This window comes from Ammospiza nelsoni, unplaced genomic scaffold (genome assembly GCF_027579445.1).
Source record: "Ammospiza nelsoni isolate bAmmNel1 unplaced genomic scaffold, bAmmNel1.pri scaffold_54, whole genome shotgun sequence".
NCBI classification, from domain to species: Eukaryota; Metazoa; Chordata; class Aves; order Passeriformes; family Passerellidae; genus Ammospiza; species Ammospiza nelsoni.
The window spans coordinates 656,708-678,547 of NW_026683192.1; the positions used below are offsets into that span (position 1 = coordinate 656,708).

A 21,840-nucleotide genomic window follows, 5' to 3' on the forward strand; every position below is an offset into this window, starting at 1 on the left:
GAGCCCACCCTGCCAAGGGGCTCTGGAGCAGGGCGGGGGCTGCGATGGCTTCTGTGCTCAGCAGCTGCTCCTGGCATGGTTCCATGGAGACCGAGCACAGCAACGCTGCTGAGCATTGTCCCTGCTGAGGGTCACACACTGCCGGGGCACATTTCTTGCCTGCAGCATTGCTGAGCATTGTCCCTGCTGAGGGTCACACACTGCCAGAGCACATTCCCTGACTGCAGGATTGCTGAGCATTGTCCCTGCTGAGGGTCACACACTGCCAGAGCACATTCCCTGACTGCAGGATTTGTGCCCGACCCAAGCGCTGCACTTGTGTCTCCAGCTTTGCTTTCCAACAAAAACAGGGGAAGGCAAACTGTGCAGGTCATGGTATTTTAGTGTGTCTAAAACTCACTAAGTCGTTGATCTTAGAGGTGAGATGCATTTAGAACTCATGGCATGGAGAAGTATTGCAAGATGGAAAAGAGGAGCATAGAAATAAACTGAGGAAAACATTTCAGATGATTTCTTTCCATTTTCATTTCACTTCTGGAATGCTGGTTCAGTTTTCCAGGAATCTTCTCTGTGATCCTGTCTGCTCTTCTCAGAGACCTTTCCTGGAGAATGAGGTCGAGCTCTTGTCACAAGACGTGCCACCAACTGCGGCTTCTCTTGGCTTTCCACACTGTGTGCAGCAGGACTCTTGCAGCAAAACAGGACAAAAGTTTTGAGGACTTGACAACTTGTCCTTTCTTTTCCTGGTGGACTGGGGAGTTGTGCTATGGGTAAGGTTTTCATTGTTGCTTTTCTAGGCTAAGAAAATAGGAGGTGGTACAAAGAATTGTTAGGGAATACAAGCCTGGCTGAATGCAGAGAAAGAATCTCCAGAGCCTGCAGCCTCAAGTGGAGAGTTGTGTGACGATCATTCCAACCCGTCACTGGACATCTTGAAAATTATCTGGAATGTGAAAATGCTCTGACAGAGGGAGTTTGTTTCTGAATTCCACATCTGGTGCCTTGGTGCATAAATCAAGAGCACAATCAGTTCATGATAAGTACCAGAACAAGATGGACCTCTCAGAGTAGCTGACTGAAACAATCTGAAAAGGAGAAATGCAGGGAATGACCGGGTGAACCTTGCCTGGAAGAAGGGTAAATTTTTCTAATAATTACTAATCCATTCCCTCATCTTTTGGCTTTCTTAGCAAGGCCATTTGCATCCCAGATTCCCTATGAAGTGTGAAGCCTGAGCTTGTGGAAGTGGCTGAAAGATGCCCTGTTCCTCTGCAGGGACACTCAGGCTGGAACAGGAGCTGGAGCCCTCTCTGGGGCAGCCTCCTCCAAGCTGGAATTTGTGCCGTGCTGTGAGAGGAGGAGGAGGGGGAGAAGGCTGGCGCTGTGTGGCAGGAGCGGGAGGTTTGGGCCGCAGGACATTCCGTCTGCGCCGCTGCCCCGCAATGGGCGGCCGTGCCCAGGGCTCTGGGCCTGGCCCCGCGTGCACTGAGCTCCCTGGGCTGGGCTCAGGTTCCCGCTGGGACTGGGCAGAGCCTGGGCTCAAACTGGGGGCAGCAGCAGTGCAAAACACCTCTGGGCATCTGTGTTTCCTGCTGCTAGGAAGGAGCAATGAAGCGAGTCGAGAAGTTCTGGTTTCTGTTTCTCCTGGTGGATTTTTTTATTTAATTCCACATTGCGGAGGCAAATTCTGTGACAGCCTCTGTCAGCTTATTCTATTTCAACAACGTCAGCAACAGGGCTGTATTTGAGCGCTGCAAATGTGGCCTGTGTGGCTTTAATTCCCCTCATCTTAGTGTTCAGGGGCTGGTGAGCTTTTCAGTATCTGCTGATCTTTATGCCTGTGACAAAAATACTGACTTCACTGTCATGAAAGCACCATGGGTAGCACCAACTGAAAGAGGCACTTGCATTTTTATGGATAAAATTCAGGTGGCAAGCAGAAGAGGGCCAAGAGCAGCCATGATCTGCAGTTCCCAAGGCAAAGGCACCAGTGTCGCAGACATTTTTTCACAGAAATACTTTCTTTCAGATTTCTGCATTTTCTGGGAAGCTGAGGGCCCCAGAGGAAGAGAATGTAAACAATTGTTATCAGCTGCTGTGGAATGCAATAAGATGCACCTGTGATTGGTTCATGTTCTGATGTTTATAATTAAGAGCCAATCACAGGAGCAAGCTGGGGACAGAGTCCCTGGACACAACTTTGTTATAGATTCTTTCTTTCTATTCTTAGCTTAGCTTAGCAGCTCTGCAACTTCTCTCTTTATTCCTATTAGTATAGTCATAATGTATTATATATCATATATCAATAAATTCAGCCTTCTGATCAAGAAACAAGATTCTCGTCTTTCTCTCACCACCCCAGCGACCCACTCAGGTTGCTGTAATACACCAGCAGCCTCTTCCTGTCACCTCAGGGTGAGTAAAACAGAGCTGGAAACAGTGCTGGAACCCAATCCTTTCTTCCTCTGAGGGCTGGCTCGGGGCAGCACAGGCGGGCCCTGAGCAGTCAGGGCTGTGTGTGGGTGCTGGTTGCTCTGCTCCAGAACTGAGCTGGAAAAAGCCCTTGGGAGCCGAAGCAGGAGCAGGCGAGAAGGGGCCGGCGCTGCTGCTGCTCCTGGCCGGGAGCCCCGGCTGGGCCGGGCCGGCGCCCCCTGCGCTGTGGCTGCTGCTGCTGCCAGAGCCGGGCGGGACTCGGGGACAGGGAACGGACACGGGGGGACAGCAAAGGCCTGGCGGCTGCAGGGATGGTGGCGCTGGGGCCAGCGCCAGCACAGAGCTTCAGCCTGCAGTTAACCCCGAGGGAAACGCTGGGGAAAGACTCCATTTCAGCCTTTCTGTACTCATGGCTGTGAAGGGACTGAAATGAAAGCAGAACAAGTAGGGCCCAACCTGTTCTCCTGCCTTGGGTGGAGCCCCAGGCCTGAGGCTGAGAGGGGCTGTGAGGGGCTGTGAGGGGCCATCTGTCATGAGTGAAATAAACAGGGCCAGGAGACTTCTTCTCCTTTTTAATGCCTTTATTAAAAGTGATCAGCTCAGGACTGGGCAGGTTGGCAGGGCTGCAGTCCCTGTCGTGGCGCCCAGGGCGACTCAGAGGAGGAGGATATGCACAGCTTTGTCCACAAGGGGCAGAGCTGGGGGATCCGGTCCTCGTGGGAGCCTTTAGGGCGTGGTGTCCCCATCAGATGTTGGTTTGGTCTGGGTCTCGCTTCCTCCCAGACCTGCCCCGGGGGCTCTCGAAGACAGGGTGAGGAACAATGAAGGCTTCCAGCATCTCTGCAGGCCCAGCACTCCGCTCCTCGCATCCAGACATCACTCCAGTCTCTCAACTCTTATATGGCTCGTTGTTTTTGGGGTTTTCTCAGTACATTCGGAGTGGGGGACCCACACAGAATGCTGGTCTTGGAGTCACTTTACATAACCCCCCCACCTTCTCAGGTGTCTTCACTATTCTGGGAAAGGTATAACTTAGCCTCGGGCAAGGCTCTGCTAATACAAAAGGAGCGATTAGCCACAACGACCCATGATTACAATAACAAAACACGCAGAACTTCGGCAGCTACAGTGCTCTGGCTGCCTTTTTGTAACTTTTTCTCACAAAAAAATATTAACCGAATTTTTGTTCATAACAATGAGGGGCCATGAAGGGCCTTGAGAGGCCATGAGGGGCCATGGGGAACTCAGAGAGGCCTTAAGGCCCTGTGAGGGGCTGTGGGAGCCAGGCCCCTCATGGAACCAAGGGTCCATCATGTCCCAGCACGGCCTTGTGGAACCAAAGGGACCATGGTGCCACTATGGAGCCTCATGGTATCACAGGTCCATTGTTACACAGCAGCCACAGCCTGGCTGCAGAACCAAGGAGATCATTGTGACACTGCACAACTGTGCAAACCTGTGAGCCTACCAGGGAAAAGCCAGCAGAAATGGCCTGGAGAGACACACTGTAGGCTTTGGGCATTCCTCACAGCTCAGGGTGAGGAAAGAGGCTTCCCCATGGTGCTCTGCAGCACTATGTTAATTTTTCCCAGTTCTGTACTGTCCCTTGGCCTTCTCTACCCGTTTAACTCTTATAAGTTCATGTTCTGGTGAGTTCTCCCTTCCCTGTTTTCCCACTGGTGTGTAACCCTGCCCATCCACCCTGGCATTTACTATTGGTCCCTTCCATGTGTACCGCCCCTGAACCCTCAGAGCATTGGATCCCCGGTGCTCTACTCTGAACCCTCTTTTCCTGCATTTGTACCCTGGACTCTCCTTTGTCTTTGTTTTTGGCCCCTGGACACTTTCAGCATTTCTCTGTGTGTGTGTGTGTGTGTGTGTGTGTGTCTGTGAGTGTGTCTGTGTGTGTGTCTGTGTGTCTGTGTGTCTGTGTGTCTGTGTGTCTGTCTGTGTGTCTATGTGCTGGTGCTCTCGTGGTTCCTACCCATTGGCACAAGAAACTTGGGGACGGTTGTGTGCAGACCACCTCAGACTGCAACAATAACTCCTTTTTTCATTTACTTTGTGGTGGGAATGAACCATTCTGTCTAATCACGATCAGAATAAATCAGAGCTGTATTTATATAAATTTATCTGGTATTCAATCTTTAATGCTGGGGGGAAAATTGCATTAAAGTTCAATTCCACCTGTCTAATCTTTAACACCTTTGACAAAGTCTGGGGCTGGGATTGGATCCAACCGCTTCCAGTCTCCTCTCTTTGAAGGAATTTTAGAAGTCTAGAGGCCCTGCAGGGATTTGAGGATCCGTGGTGGCTGTTAGGTGTCATTTCTCAACCTCATGTCTCAGCAGAAGTTTCTCCAATAAAGGAATAAAGGTTTTGCCTGAAGCTCCCTTTGTGCCCATGACAGGAACCCCTGTGAGTGTCTGGGACATCCCAGCTCTTTGGCAGCCTGGGGACTCCTGGGATGTCACCGTGGAGCCCCCGTGAGTGCCTGTGACAGATTGGTGCCTTTGCAGCACAAGGTGCCCTGGGATGTCACCACGGAATGGCTGTGACTGCCTCTGACCACACGGCTCTTTACCATCCCAGTAATCCCCTGGGAGGTCTCCATGGAGCCCCTGTCTGTGCCTGTGACATTCAAGCTCTGGAACAGCCTGGAGACTCTTGGAAAATCCCCATGGAACACCTCGGAAGGCCTGTGACAAAACTGATCCTTAGCAGGCAATGATCACCAGCCCCCTGTTCCTATGGTCAGTTTCCATGGTAACCATCACCAGCCCCCTGTTGCTATGGTCAGTCCCTCGGCAGCTCCATGGAGACCCCATGCCAGGGGTGGTTGCCATGGACACCAGCTCAGGTCTGCAGCCAGAGGCCGTTGCCATGGCAACCATTGGCAGCCCCATCCCCAGGCTCATGGGATCCCAGAACCACAGAATTGGCTGAGCTGGGAGAGACCCATCAGGATCCTCCAGTCCAACTGCTGGCCCTGCCCAGGACACCCCAACAATGCCAGCCTGGGCCTGGCAGCGCTGTCCAAACGCTGCTGCAGCTCAGAGAGCCCTGGAGCTGGGACCCTTCCCTGGGGAGCCTGGGCAGGGCCCCAGCAGCCTCTGGGCAAAATCCTTTTCCTGACATCCAACCTGAGCCTGCCCCGACTCAGCTGCAGCCGTTCCCTCCACTCCTGTCCCTGGGCACCAGAGGGAAGAGGTTCCCACAGCCCCAGCCAGGGACCCGCTCCCAAGGCTGTTGCCATGGCCACCATGGCTGGGACCAGCTGGGATGCTTGGTTTCTATGGGCCAGGCTTCAGGAATGGGATTCCGCAATTTCCTGCTCTTGCTAAAACCACGCTGCCCTCGCTGCCCTCCCGCCTTCCATGGAAAGCACAAAAGGCAAAGATTCCAGGCTGGGATAAAAACCATTTATTGGGAACAGCAATGAGATAAGGAACAAACAGGAACAAAAACAATATTGATAACAGAAGGGATAAATAAAACTGTTTACAGGGAAAATTAAACACAACTCACTGGGTCTTCCTGGCCACAATTTCCCATGCCTGGAAATTTCACCCTTCTCCTCAGGGAGAGAGAGAGTCCCTTTCCTGCCCCTGGCAATGACCTGAGGTGGGAGTAAATGTAATGACAGGGCCATGGCCAGACCCTCATGTTCTTCCATCCCACATCATGTCATTGGCAGGGGCAGGAAAAGGGACAGGTGTCTTCCTGGCATGGATCACAGGGAACATGGATCACCAGGGCTCTTTCCAATATGGGTCCTCCAATGAGGGATGAAGCTAGAGCTGGGCATGAAGCTCTTCTGCTGTTGGGCCACTGACAGAACGTCCCTTACCGGTGCTTCCATTGGTGGCTGGTCAAGGCAGAGCTCTGGGTGAAACTCATCCCACACTAGGGACACTCGAAGGACCTCTTCCCTGTGTGGATGCGCTGGTGCCTGATGAGGGTGAACTTATGCTTGAATCCCTTCCCACAGTCAGGGCAGCGGAAGGGCCTCCCCTCTGTGTGAATCCGCTCATGCAGACGGAGATCTGAGCTGGTCTGAAACCTCTTCCCACACGTGGGGCACTCATAGGGCCTCTCTCCAGTGTGGATGCGCTGGTGGATGATGAGGTGGGACTGGCGCTTGAAGCCCTTCCCACACTCAGGGCAGCAGAAAGGCCTCTCCCCAGTGTGAATGAGCTGGTGTCTGAGGAGATCGGAGCTGGTCCGAAAGCTCTTCTGGCACTCGGGACACTCGTAGGGCCTCTCCCCGGTGTGGATGCGTTGGTGGGTCACAAGGGTAGACCTGTAACTGAAGCCCTTCCCACACTCCCCACACTTGTAGGGCCATTCCCTTGTGTCGATCATCTGGTGGCTGATCAGGGTGCTGCTGTGCCTGAAGCTCTTCTCACACTCTGAGCACTTGTGGGGATTCTCCCGATCATGAAGCTGCTCGCTGACCACCAGCTCTGTGCTCTGGCTGAAGCTCTGTCCACCTTCCTGGCTCAGGGTGGGTCTTCTCTCCTCAGAGCACCCTGGGCTGGGTTTGCAGCCCCTACTCCTGTGGAATCTCTGGGAATTATCCTCCCCATTGAATTCCTGTGTCATGGAGCTGCTCAAAATGGCCTCTTCCACAAGGTTCTGCTCAGGAGATTTGTCCTCCCTGGTCTCCATCCTCAGCTCCTTCTCTGGGGGAGGAAGGACAAGGAGAGGATGGGATTTGCCTCCATGCCAGAGGGAAAGGGAAGGAGATCCCCTCAGTGCATCCCTGGAAGGACGGCGTTGGCAGCAGGGTTGTCCTGCAGCCAGGGGCCGTGCTGGGCTGGGAGATGGAGCAGGAGAGAGGGGGAAAGGGGCATTGACTTCCTCCTCACCTGCCTGGGTGTCCTGGGGCATCTTCCTCTTCCTTGCAGTCTCTCCCTCCATCTGGCTAAGTTTTAGGAATGGGAAATTCTGTTTTGGGAGGAAAACAAGAAATGAGCACACTAAATTTTGTACCGGATTGAAGGTGAACCAGCGGGAAAGTCTAAGTCAGAATTCCAATTCAAAAACAAAATTAGGATCAAGGCAATGATACAGAAACACTGCCTTAAACTGACAGAGTCAGAATATAACCTGACACCATGTTGGTCAGGGTGGTGGCTGCAGTCCCATTAAATGGTGGCTGCAGTCCTATTGGAATGATGAACATGATTCTGTCCAAGAAGTGATGCTGTAGAAGAGTCTGGTCTTCCTCTGAAGGTCCACTGGTGGTTATGGAGCTCTTGTCCTCTGGGAATCCAGTAGGCAAGGTGCTGCTGGTGTTGCCAGCCTCAGCTTATATCCAGGTAGGAATTCTTGGATCCTCCCTCTGGGCGGAGCATCCCACAATGGGATGATGGAATTTTATTAGTCCTGCAGTGACACTCAATGGCCCATTCACAGAAGATATCTCCCCTGGAGGGCGTTATCAGAGGTGATTCATGGAAGAGATAAAGAACTCTGCCCCACCTGCTTATAGCAGTTGATGAAGATGGGGATTGAAAACATGCATTTGGTTACATCTTGCATTGCAACCTGAAACAGTGGGGTAATCCCTGCTCAGGGGGTGAACACCACCCCCCTTACCCAAACTGGCTCAGGTGTAAAACCCCCACCCTGGGAAGGCCACACACACAGGGGACAATGTCACAGTTGACCCTGCTCTAGGTGAGGCCTCTGTCCCTTGTCACTCCCTTATTCTCCCCCCTTTTCTCTTTCTTTCCAACTCACTCTCTACCTCACATTTACTGTTCAATAAAATCCACCTTGGATTTGGTCTTGTTAGTATCTTAACTGGGGCAGAGGAATCTCTCCAACAATTTTCTTAAGCAGATTGCGACATTATTTTGCCATAGTGGGTTAGGGCACCGTTGTCTGACCCCTGGTGCCTTTGACAACAGCATGGTTCACTCCTCTGAGGAGGTTGTGGTTCTCTCTGGAGGAACTCTTGGAAACTTGGACACAGCTTCCTCTGAGCACCTTATGGGAGAACTGATGAGGAAAATGGCTGTTAGAGGTGGCCAGTGAAAAAGAAAATATTTTGTTGTCCTTCCTTGAAAAGTTTGTTAAAATCACTGGAGGAAAGGGAGCAAATGTTACCAGCGAGACTGACAAGGTTCATTCACCCCATGGTGAGGAACCCAAGGCTGCTAAAAGTCCAACAAAAAACGCAATTCAAGTAGCTAAATTCCCAAATAACTCTGGAATTCACAGGCTTGGGTTCTTTGCCAAATGTGAGAATCATTATTCTCTTCATCCCTGTCACCTTTGTGACAGCTACACAGAGTTTCCCCTTCCTTCTATTAATCTGATTGGGCCTAATTTCCACTTTCCTTTTATTGGAACCTGCCAGCAGCTGAGCTGGAGCTGTGCAGGAACCAATGAAACTTGGAATTGCCACAGAATTTCTTCTATTGCCAGTTTACTCCTGTTTGGGATTTGTTTGCATTTCCATCACATGTGACTCTCGGGAAAATCAAATATTCATCAAAGTATTTTATGTAGGATTAGGTTTGATTTATGCCTAGTTTATTTTGTCCAGTGCCCTGGGGATGCTCAAGGGGTCTCTGTGCCTCTTGCCCTGGGGGATGCTCAGGAGGAATTTGTTGCGATTGTCCCTGTCCCTGTCACCCTAGCCCATGCCCTGGGAGTGTCCTTGTCCCTGTCACCCCAGGCCATTCCCCAGGGGGTCTCCATCATTCTCACCCCAGGAAATGCCTGGGGGGTCTCCCTCCCTCTCACCCCTGTGCCAGGGGTTGCTCGGGGCAGTCTCTGTCTCTCTCAGCCCAGGGGATGCTCAGGGGTCTCTGTCCCTCTCAGCCCAGGGGGTGCTCGGCGGGTCTCCATCCCTCTGGCCTCAGGCAATGCCTGTGCAGGGCTGGGGACCAGGGGCTCTGTGTCCCTCTCACCGCTGAGGGTGCTCGGGGCTGGGGGGGCTCTCTGACCTTCTCACACCTGGGGAGGCCGGGGGGGTCTCTGTCCCTCTCAGCCCTGCTGTGACCCCACCCAAACATCATTGGGGTCAGAGGGACAGAGACACCCCCAAAGCCCCAGAAGGGCTGAACTTGTGGCGGGAAAAAGCTCAGCTGCCCTTTTCTTCTGGTGCCTCCTCCTCTCCTCAGCTGAGGATGTCAAACTCCCCAGGAGCAGGAAAATCCCCATTCCCTGTTTCCTTGTAGCTGCAGCCTGGAACATCCACTCAGAGTGAAGAATTTTCTGATAGCTCTGCTGAATGACAATGGCAAGAGGTTTGTGAGAATGGGAAGAAATTGTGTTTTGATAGTAAATAAAATGTGTAAAATTATTTCGTTCTGACATATTCCTTTTCAGTCAGTTCTGGTTTATTTTCAGAGTGCCACCTTCTCAGCTGATTGTGTTTGTGCCTTCCTTTCTCTCCTACCTTTCTTTGCCTGCTCAGTTTCTCTCTCAGCATCTCCCTTGACCCAGGTTTCAGTCTGAGCAGAACACTGGAGGCGGTGATGACAGCTGGGGACAAACAAGGCAAAGGTGTCTCTGGTGCTGAGCAAAGCTGGATGTGTTTGAGGAATGCCAAGGGCCAAGGCCTGAGCCCCAGCCCCTGGCCAGGCAGATCCTGTCCCTCCCTCCTTTCTCAGGGCTCTTGCTGGGATGGGCACTGGCATGTGGGGATGTGCAATGGCAAGGGCGGGAGCATGGGGCGGCCCCTGCCAGGCTGCTGAGCAGGGACAAGGAGGCAATGAGGCCCCAGCCCTGCAAGGGTCACTTGTCTCCTGCTCCTGCCTCAGGCCCAGGCCCAGCAGCCATGGCCAAAGTGCTGCCCAAGTTGGCTCTGGCAGGGCTGTCTTGCAGCTGCTGCCCATCCCTGTGCCCTGTGCAGCCCAGGCTGTCCCACGGTGTCCCTGCCCTGCGCCTCTGTCCCTGCAGGCTGTCGGCATCCCCCGGCTGCCCCACCTGGCTGGGCCCTTCCTTTGCTGACAGCTCTGCCTCCTGCCTGCCTCTGCCTGCCTACACAAAGCCTGGGGCTGATACCAAAAGGGTTCATTCCATTTTTACCCTGACTGTGAACTTTCAGCACAGGAACAAGGCATGCAGGGGCTGCTTTCCCAGCAAGGATGGTTGGAAGAGAAGACATCGGGCTCAAGGGTGCAGGGATAGAGAAAACAAGGAGTGAATCTGGGAACTTGGGGTGGGTTTTATGGAAATGGGTAAATTGTAATTCAAATTTAGTGACTCTGTATAAGCAACACACTGGTAGAATTACATGTCCATGTAGGGTCGGGAGTTATCCCTCACCTGACCTCAGACCTGAATAAATTACTCCCTCTGAAATAGCAAGTTAGTGTTATGGAGTCTTGTTCTGATATTTCAGAGATTTGGTGACAGTGGTTCCTCACAGACCTAAGGAGTCAGCTGTGACACTGTGGAACCCCATGGAACAAAGGGTCCATTGTGACACAGCAGAACCCCATGGAACCTAAATCCAGTTTGGCACATTGGGGCCACATTGAACCAATGGTCCATTGTGATACTGCAGATCCAAGGAGACCATGGTGACCCTGAGAAACCTCTTGGAACCAAGGGGCCATTGTAACACAGCAAGGCCTGGTGGAACCATGGGTCCATTGTTACACTGCAGAACCTCACGGAACCAAGGTGACCGTGTTCTACTGCGAAACCTCATTGAACAAAGGATCCATGGTGACACTGCAGAACCAAGGAGACTGCTGCTGGCAGTGTGAGAGCTCATGGAACCACAAGTCCATTGTGACACAGCGTGGCCACATGGAGCCAAGGGGTCACTGTGACACTGTGGATCCAAGGAGACCATTGGGACTGAGGAACCTCATGGAACCAAGTGTCCATTGTCCCACTGTGGGGCCCTGTGGAACCAAGGGGAGCAGAGTGACATTGCGGGGCCTCTTGGAACAATGGAGACTGTTCTGACACTTTGGGACCCACTGGAACCAAGGGGCCATTAGAGCATGGCAGGGCCTGGTGGAATCAAGGGGACTGCAGTGAACACTGTGGGCGTCCATAGGGTGAAGGGTCCATTCTGACGCCGTGGAACCAAAGACTCCATTGTGACACTCTGGGGCATCATGTAACCAAAGGTCCATTGTGACACAGCAGGGCCTCATGGAAGCATGGAGGCCATTTTTACACTCGGAGGCCTTGTGAAACTAAAGGGCCATTGTGGCACTTCAGAGCCTTGTGGAGCCAAGGGGACCATAGTGACACTGTGGGGCTCAGTGAAACCAATGGTCTGTTGTGACACTGGAAGGCCTCAGGGGATCATGGACACCATTGTGACACTCTAAGGCCGCATGGAACAAAGGATCCACTGTGACACTCTGGAGTGTTGGCAGGCCAAGGGGCAGTTGTCACACTGTGTGGCACCATGGAACCAAGGAGGCCATTGTGACACTACAGGGCCCCATGGAACTAAGGATTCATGGAACAGTGCAGGACCCCATGGAACCAAAATTCCATTGTGACATTGTGGGGCCTCATGGAATCCTGGAGGCCATTGTGACACTTGGAGGCCTTGTTGAATCAAGGGGCTCTGCAGGGCCTCATGGATCCAGGAGACCCTTCTGACACTGTGAGTCCCCATGGAACCAAGATGCCATCGTGACACTGCGGCACCAAGGAGACCCTTGTGACACTGCCATGCCTCATGGAAGCCAGGGACCATTGTGACACTCTGGAGCCCCATGGAAACAAGAGGCCAGTGTGACACATCTGGGCCTGATGGAACCAGGGATCCAATATGACACCACCACTGTGACACTGCAGGGCCCCATGGAATCAAGGGAACAGGGAACAGGTCTGGTTGGCTTGGCCTGACTGGTCCATCTGCCCTTGGCATGTCGAGGGCCTCTTCTCACGTACCCCTGAAACCCTGGGACTCTGGGCTTTCCTTCACATGGTAAAGAACTGCCCTTCTCATTCAAGCATCCATGGCCAAAATGGGATTCCCCTCTAATCTTCACCCCCTTGTCAGGGATTGCTCCCAGACAAAAGCTGCCATTACCAACAAATCTGGCTGCCTTTGGCTTCCTGAGAGCTGGGTCTCACCTACCTTCAAACTGGGGCTCAGTGCTCTCCTTCCTATGGAAAAGAAACATCCTTCTCAACGTGCCCATGGCTGGAATGGGGATTCTACCTCCAAAAGTCCTATATCCAATGATTGCTCCTATACAAAAGCAGCCCTTACAGACAGGTCTGGCTGGCCTTGGCCTGCTGAGGGCCAGCTCTCACCTGCCTTCCAAACACAGGGGCTCTGTGCTTTCCTTTCTGTGGAGAAGGACTGGCCTTCTCCTCCAGGAGAGAAGTGGCTGAAATTGGGATTCCACATACATAATTTCAAATAACAAAGGGTTGCTCCCAGACAAAGCTGCCAGGAGAGACAGATCTGTGTGTCCTTGCCCTCTGATCACTGCAGTTCATCAGCCCCTGAAACACCGAGGCTCCGTGGTTTCCTTCTTGTGGGGACCACTGTGACACTGTGGGGCCCTACGAAACCAAAGGGTCACTGCGACCCTGAAGGGCCTCGTGGAAGCACGGGGCCATTGTGACACTGCAGAAGCAAAGAGAACATTGTGACACTGCAGGGCCTTGTGGAACCAAGGGGACATGGAACAGGTCTGGCTTGTTTGGCCTCCCAAGGCCACCTGACAGGTCCAGCTGATCTTGAGATGTTGGAAGCTGCCTCTCATCAGTCCCCGGAGAGCTGGGGCTCTGTGCTTGCCTTCCTATGGAAAAGAACCATCCCTCTGTCCAGGTGTCCACTGTCAAAATTGATACTCCCCCCAAAAATTCCCTATATGCACAGGGTGTCCCAGACAAAAGCTGCCAGGACAGAGAGCTATTGCTGGCCTTGGCCTCTGCTGGTCACCTCTCATCTCAAGGAAGCCCTGAGGAAAGTATTTGAACGGGTTTGGCTACTAGAACATCAATGAGTCTCTCCTCTGAAAAACTCAGATGCTCTTCTGATCATACATATGTCTTTTGTTTCTCACTGTGTATTATGCATGAAATATTAATTTAAGTCAGGAAACATTATTCTTCTCACTCTACCAGTCTTATCTGACACACAAAACCTCCTCTATATATGGATCCAGGTCACCTGTACAAGCAAACACAAGAAAGAATGCAGCAGGAATGATTTGTCCCTGCTCCCATCTGTCCCATCTCCTCTGGTGTTGGTGGTGCAGCCCCAGCACTTGGCAGGGCTCAAGAGCTCACAAGCTCAGCTTCCACACAGAGAACTTGCAGACCCTGGGCTGCTCTTCTTGGCCCCTGCATGCTCAGCCAGGCTGAGATGGACACTGATGGTTTCTGGGCCAGGCTCTCTGAGCCCAGCCCAGCTCCCTGCAAGCTCTGTCAGCTGCCCTGAGTTCTGGGCAGCACCAAGGGCCTCTCCCCAGCCCAGCCCAGCTGGTTCTGGCCCCACAGCTCTGCTCAGGCCAGGCTGCTCTGGACACTGCCCCATGGCCTCAGCCCCTGGCAAGGGCACAGCAGCAGCTGCAGCTGCCACAGGACTCAGCCCCAGCCATGGGGGAAGGCGCTGGGCCAAGGCCAAAGGAGGCTCCCTGGCTGCCCTGCTCCCCTTGGGCTGAGGTGCTGAGAGCTCTGCAGCCCCTGCTGCCATCCCATCTGCCCAGGGCAGCACAAGAGCCGTGGCCTTGGGGCCCTCAAGAGCTGCTCCTGCTCCAGGCCCAGGGCCACGCCAAAACTGGGGCAGCCACAAAGCTGTGCCTATTTCTGCTCATTGCTGCTCTGATCAGGATGGATCCTCAGCACCTTGGAGTTTCCCATATGAATTTTACTTCTTCAGAGGCTTGTTCCGCCTTTAGCTTTTCAGTTCAGGAATTCTGAGCTGGAGGGCTCATTAACATTTTAAAACCCTCTGACAAGACAAGCCCTTGGGAATAATTTCATTTAGGGTCTACAAATTTTTTTGGTTAATTAGACGGATTTCAAAATAGTTTTTGAACTGAATCTACTATATTGGAAACAATGCAAAGATAGTATTTTTTCCTGTTAATTTTCTTTTCCTGTTTGTAGATTGATACCAGCAATTTCCTGTTGATAGTGATCTTAGCACATCCTAATGCAGTGTGAATAGACATGAACATCAGTACCCTTTGTGGCTGACAATCAATCAGACTTTTTCCCGACCCACTCCCCACCATTTCCCTCATCCAAACCCTGGGGCCCTGAGCGGCCTTGTGCAAATCTGAGCTTCCTTCACTGCAGGCTGCACCTGCAGCTTTCAACTCCTTGGCATTAACTCCCACCAGCTTTTTTGTAGAAGAAACTGCCTGAGGCACACCGGGGCTCTGTGCTCTCCATCCCCTCCTGGCTGGCACTGCCAGGCTGGGATGAGGAGCCCCTCAGCCTTCCCTGCTCCAGGCTGGAGAAGCCCAGCTCCCTCAGCCTCTGCTCACAGCCCAAGGGCTCCAGCCCCACCTTGGAGGCCTTTCCCAGACCCTGCTCCAGCTGCCAGACATCTTTCCTGCCCTGGGGAACCCAACCCAGGCCACAGTGACCTGGATAATCCTTGTCTGTGATGTCCTGGTCACACAGCCCAGCCCCTTGTCCCATGTCAGTCTCTGGGGTGGATCCTGTGGAACATCCTTTGGTGGAGGCAGTGGCTCCAGGTGGGCCAGGGGGATACCAGGGATACCTGCTGGGCATGAACAGCTCTGGACTTTGGCGGGAAACTGTGAGGGGGGGCTGGGGCAGAGTGACCAACTCAGTGACCTCACACAGCCCTCCTGTGATGTCACAGCCTTCTCTGTGATGTCACAACCCATTACTATTGTCATACATATAGTTGTGTCTGATGTCACTACCAACTCTCTGATGTCATAGTCCGCTCTGTGATGTCAGACCTCTGCCCTGTGATGTCACAGAGACAGCCTATGATGCCATAGTTGCTCGATGACCTCACATAACCCACTCTGTGATGTCGTATTCCCCTCTGTGACCTCATGTTACCAGATGATAAATTGTCTACACCAGGTGAGCACACACAATGCTGGTTCTCCAAAACCCCAGGCCTATGGAAACCACACAATGCCCATTGTGTGAGAAGGGGAACTGAAATTCACCAGCCTCAGTGTCCTGCCAGCTCAGCCAGGCCCACGGGAACATTAGGGTCCAGGAGCACTAGGGACCACCAGAGAGACCCCCAGGATGGGAGAATGCATGGCTAAAGGGGAGGGGAAATATGTTAATGAATTTGGGGAAATGATTATCATATGTGTGTTTAGTGCAGGACAATCAATGAATATGTATGCAAAATACAGAATATGAACAGGAGCTTTCCTGTACTCAGCATGCACAGCTTTGGGAGGAGCTATTCCCTGTGCATGCAGCCAAATAAAGAATGCTGCCTCTTAATGCTACATTGGGGCTATGGAGTTTTATTATTTCGCTAAATTTTTGGTAACAGTCCCACTCCCAAGGAAAGCTCTGTCTCCTTCTGTTCACAAAGAGAAGGGCTGGTGAGAGATGTGGTGGTTGAAAGCTGCCAGAGGCAAAGTCACCATGAAATAACAGAGTTTCCAATATTCTATGCAAGAAAGAGGGGCTGCAACAAAACTTCAACACTGGAATCTGGAGGGCAGATGTTGGCTTATTCAGGGTGCAGATTTGGAGAGTACCAAATCAGATACTGACTTTTTAAGGGAAACAGTCCTTAAAAACAAAGGTGTCCAGGAATGATGGACACACCTCAAGAAAGAAATCTTGAGGGAGAAGGAGCAGCCTGTGCCTCTGTGCTAAAGTTGAGCCAGCTAATTCTTGTCCTGGCTGGCCATGGAGCTTTTGTGGGAACTGAGGGAAAAAAGAGGGTGCATCATCTTTGGACAGAAGATCAGGCATTTCAGGAAGTGTTTAAGGATGTTGTTAGGTCATGCAGAAAGAAAAGTAGAGTGGTAAAAGGTTAATTAAAACCTAACACAGCCACTTCTGTGAAAAATACTAAAAAATGTTTTAAAATGAACCAAATAGCAAAAGGAGGGATAAGTAGAACATCTACTCTTTATTGGAGGCAGTGGGGAATACAATAAGTAAGATAAGGAAAAGCTGAGCTGCTTAAAACCTTCTTTGCCGCAATATTCAAGAATGAGTCAGGTTGTCCTCAGCACAAGTGTTCTCCTGAGCTGGTGGATGGGCACAGGGAGCAGAACAGCCCCCCTGTAATCCAGGAGGAAGAAGCTGGGGACCTGCTGAGCCACTCAGATCACAGAATCACAGAAGTTCAAGGCTGGAAGAGACCTATAAGATCATCAAGTCCAGCCGATGTTTTAACTGTTCAACTAGATCATGGCAGCAAGTGCCACATCCAGTCTTTTTTTGAATTCTTCAAGGGATGATGACTCCACCACCTCACTGGGTAAATGATTCCAGTATCTGACCACTCTTTCTGTGAAATATTTCCTTCTTAATTCTAACTTACATCTCGCTTGACGCAGCTTGAGACTGTGTCCTCTTGTTCTATCTGTTGTCGCCCGGAGAAAGAGGCTGACCCCCAGCTCACCACAGCTACCCTTCAGGAAGTTGTAAAGAGCGATGAGGTCGCCCCTTAGTCTCCTTTCCTCTAGGCTAAACAACCCCAGCTCCCTCAGTCGCTCTTCGTATGGCTTGTGCTCCAAGCCCCTTACTAGTCTCGTTGCCCTCCTCTGGACACGCTCAAGTAACTCGACATCCCTCCTAAAGTGAGGGGCCCAGAACTGGATACAATACTCCAAGTGAGGCCTCACCAGTGCCGAGTACAGGGGAAGAATGACCTCTCTGCTCCTGCTGGTCACTCCATTCCTGATACTGGCCAGGATGGCATTGGCCCTCTTGGCTACCTGGGCACACTGCTGGCTCATATTCAATCGACTGTCAACCAGCACCCCCAGGTCCCTTTCCACCTGAGCACTATCCAGCCACTCCGTCCCCAGCTTATATCGATGCAGGGGGTTATTGTGGCCCAAGTGCAGTACTCGGCACTTGGACTTATTGAAGTTCATCCCGTTTGATTCTGCCCATGCATCTAACGTTTCCAAATCTCTCTGGAGAGCCCTACACCCCTCTAGCAGATCTACACTCTTTCCCAATTTAGTGTCATCAGCGAATTTACTAATAAAAGACTCTAAGCCCTCATCCATATCGTCAATAAAAATGTTGAACAAAACTGGCCCCAACACAGACCCCTGAGGGACACCACTGGTGACTGGTCGCCAGCTGGATGTGACACCATTCACCACCACTCTCTGGGCCCGGCCATCCAGCCAGTTCTGAACTCAGCAAAGGGTATTCCTATCCAGACCACGGCCAGCGAGTTTGTCTAGGAGTATGCTATGGGAAACAGTGTCGAAGGCTTTGCTGAAATCCAGAAAAACAACATCTACAGCCTTCCCTGCGTCCACTGGCCGGGTTACCTGATCATAAAAGGTGATCAGGTTGGTCAGACATGATCTACCCCTCCTAAATCCGTGCTGGCTGGGTCTGATACCCTGGCCATCCTGCAAATTTTGCATGATGGCACGTAATATAAACTGTTCCATTATTTTGCCAGGTATAGAGGTCAGGCTGACTGGTCTATAATTGCCAGGATCTTCCTTTGCACCCTTTTTGTGAATGGGTATCACATTTACCAGCTTCCAGTCATCCGGAACCTCACCAGTGATCCATGACTGTTGGTAAATGATAGAGAGTGGCTTTGCAATCTCATTTGCCAGCTCTCTCATTACCCTAGGGTGGATCCCATCTGGTCCCATAGATTTATGAATATCCAAGGATTTCAATAGTTCTATAACAGCCTCTTCTTGGATAATGTGGGGACCATTGTGTTCCCTAAAACCAACGACCAGCCTAGACGGACGGGAGTCTTGAGGGCAAGTCATCTAACATTAAAAACCGAGGCAAAATAGGCATTGAACACTTCTGCCTTCTCCTCGTCTGCATATACTAACTTCCCACCTTTGTCCAGTAAGGAACAAAGGCTGGTCCTACCTTTCTTCCTACTATTAATATATTTATAAAAACATTTTTTATTATCCTTAACAACAGTCGCTATCCTGAGTTCAAACTGAGCTTTGGCCTCCCTAATTTTTTTCCTGCATACTCTAGCAGCCCTCTTGAATACTTCCTTGGAGACCTGACCCTTTTTCCAACTCTGATACGTCCTCTTTTTATTCCTAAGTTCCTCCAAGATCTCCTTTCCCAGCCAGGCTGGACGTTTGCCCTGTTGACTGATCTTTTGGGATACAGGAATGGTTTGTTCCTGCGCCCTCAAGATCTCTGCCTTGAAGTAAGGCCACCCTTCCTGAACTCCTTTATTTTTAAGGGCAGCTTCCCAAGGGACGCTCTGAATTAATCTCTTAAACAGGCCAAAGTCCGCCCTCCGGAAATCCAATGTACGAGTTATACTGGTGCTCTTCCTAATATCGCCAAGTATTGAAAACTCTATTAATTCATGGTCACTCTGCCCCAAACGACCTCCAACCATCACATCTCCCACCAGCCCATCCCTATTTGTAAATAACAGATCTAATGTAGTCCCTTCCCTGGTGGGTTCATCTACCAGCTGTAACAAAAAGTTATCTTCCATAGATTCTAAGAATTTTCTGGATTGCCTCTTGACTGCTGTATTAAGTTCCCAGCAGATATCTGGTAGATTAAAATCACCAACAAGAACAAGGGTTGATGATCTAGAAACATTGCACAACTGCTTATAGAATAAATCGTCTACTTCTTCTTCTTGATCGGGTCGACAATAACAGACTCCCAATATGATGTCGGCGTTGTTGGCCTTCCCCTTGATTCTTATCCATAAACATTCAACACCTTCTTCCTTTGTTTCAATTTCAATGGCATCGAAGGTTTGCTTAACATAAAGAGCTACGCCACCTCCTCTTCTTCCTTTTCTATCTCTCCTGAAGAGTCTGTATCCAGCCAATGTAGTACTCCAGTTATATGAGTCATCCCACCACGTTTCCGTGATGGCAACTACATCATAGCTTTGCAGTTGTACCATGGCCTCCAGCTCTTCTTGTTTATTGCCCAAACTGCGTGCATTGGTATACATGCACCTCATCTGGGCAACTGAGTTCACCCCTATCTTACGCTTACAATTCTTGGGCCTGTTTCCAGTTAGCTCAGCTGGTTCCCCTTCCCCCTTCAAGCTTAGTTTAAAGCTCGCTCAATGAGGTCTGCCAGTTCATGAGCTAAAATCCTTTTGCCCTTAACGGAGAGGTGTACCCCATCTGATTCCAGCAAAGAAGATGCTGTAAAAGTTTCGCCATGATCATAAAATCCAAACTTATGTCGATGACCCCAACCCTTAAGCCACTTGTTAATGATACGGATTCTTCTATTTCTTTCATCATTATCCTCCGCCACCAGAGGGACTGAGCACATCACTACCTGTGCTCCTGCCTTGTCAATTACCTGACCCAGTACCTTAAAGTCCTTCCTGATTGCCTTAATGCTCCTCTTCTCGATCTCATCACTGCCAGCCTGAAGTATCAGCAGTGGATAATAATCAGAGGGCTGAATCAGTGTAGGAAGTCTCTCAGTAATATTTTGTACCCGTGCTCCAGGGAGGCAACAAACTTCCCTGTGGGGATGGGTCTGGTCGACATATAGGGCCTTCAGTTCCTTTCAGGAGGGAATCACCTACGACGATTACCCTTCTTTTCTTCTTGGTACTAGAGGTAATAATTCGTGTTGCAGGTGAAACATAATTAGGAGGTTCACTAGGCAGACAATTCTCTCCTAAACCATCTAGTTGTATCTCTGGATCCAGTATCTCATACCTGTTTTGTAGTGGTACTTGGCTGGATGATGGAGGGGGGCAGGTCTTTTCATTTTTACCACCCCGCACAGGGACCCATTTCCACTCCTCTTCGTCCACCAAATGCCCTTCTGTTATCTGAGAATGGGAGGCATATAAGTCCTCAGTCTCTTGATTAGTAACCTCCCTTAAAGATGATAGTGCTGAATTCCACCAATCTATCTCCCTTTTTACTTTCCCTAATACTCCTTAATCTTTCAACTTCTTCCCTAAGCTCAGCCACCATTAGAAGGAGGTCATTCACTTGTTCACAACGTAAGCAGTTCTCCTCCACAGCACTCCCTAATGCCACCAATAAACTCAAACATTCTGGGCAGGGGTGGGTCTGTACACTCACATCGTTTTTGGAGGGCCCAACTTGATCACTTATACCAGCCACAGCTTTTGATCTTGTAGAAACCATTGTTAACAAACACCTCAGAAACAACCAGACGGCAGGGGATTCAAAATCCGGAGGTTCAGGAATCCGGGGATTCAGGAAATCCGAGACTTTAGGAATCCAAGGATTCCAAAATCCGAGGTTACAGGAGTCCAGGGATTTAAGAATGCAGAGATTTGGAAATTCAAGGATTTAGAAATCCGGGGTTTCAGAGTTCCAGGAGTTCTCCAGCAGCAAGTCGGCACCGCAGAGCTGCTAAGGTAGTAACAGAGACTCTTCGAGGGATGCAGAATGCAGGGAAGGGAGCAAAGCACAGCTCCACAGTACCGCTTCACGACACAATTCCGCGGCACAGCTCCAAAGCTCACCTCCACAGCACAGCTCCGCGGAAAAGCTACACGGCCTAGCTCCGCGGCCTAGCTCCGCGTCACGGCTCCGCGGCACAGCTCCGCGGCACAGCTCCACGGCCAAGCTTCAAGGCCCGGCTCCGCGGCACAGTTCCGCAGCACAACTCCGTGGACCAGCTCTGAGGCCTGGCTCCGCGGCACAGCTCCGCGGCACAGCTCCGCAGCACAACTCCGTGGCCCAGCTCGGAGGCCTGGCTCCGCGGCACGGCTCCTCAGCACAGCTCCGCAGCCCAGCTCTGCAGCCTAGCAATGAGACCCTATTCCGCAGCACAGCTCAGTGCAGAGACACGGTCTTGTCCGCTAAAAAAAAAAAAAAAAAAAAAAAAAAATTCTCTCTGTAAAGAGAGACTTAAAGGCATGAATGAGAAAAGCATAGAAAGTGGATGATAATCAAGGGAGAGAAAAAGGAAAAGAGCTCCCTGCAGCCATGGTGGCAGCTCTGGATCGGCACCAGGGAGAGGACGTGGCACGCCTCTGGATGAAGCAGAGGCAGGGGCAACAATATCAGAGGCAGAGGAGGTTCAAAGCAGCCACAGACCAAGCTGGGGCCAAATCAATGTGCATCTTGTAAGAAATCAGGACACTGGAAATAACTCCAGTGCCCAGAGTTAACAGACAAAGTACACAAAACTCTTGCAGCCACTCTAGATGATAAGAAATGACCGAGACTGGCAATTCTTACCCTAGCAGGCCACCGGTTAAAATACAGCTAAAGAATGATAAAGAAGTTGAATTTTTAAGAAATTGTTGAGACACATTTTCACTCT

General features: G+C 51.1%; 1 pseudogene; it reads right to left on the reverse strand.

Annotated features, from left to right (window-relative positions):
* The window catches only part of LOC132087181 (zinc finger protein 239-like), a 28,744-nt pseudogene extending 21,640 nt beyond the window's left edge, over positions 1-7,104 (reverse strand).
* Between the last annotated feature and the right edge of the window lie 14,736 nt (positions 7,105-21,840).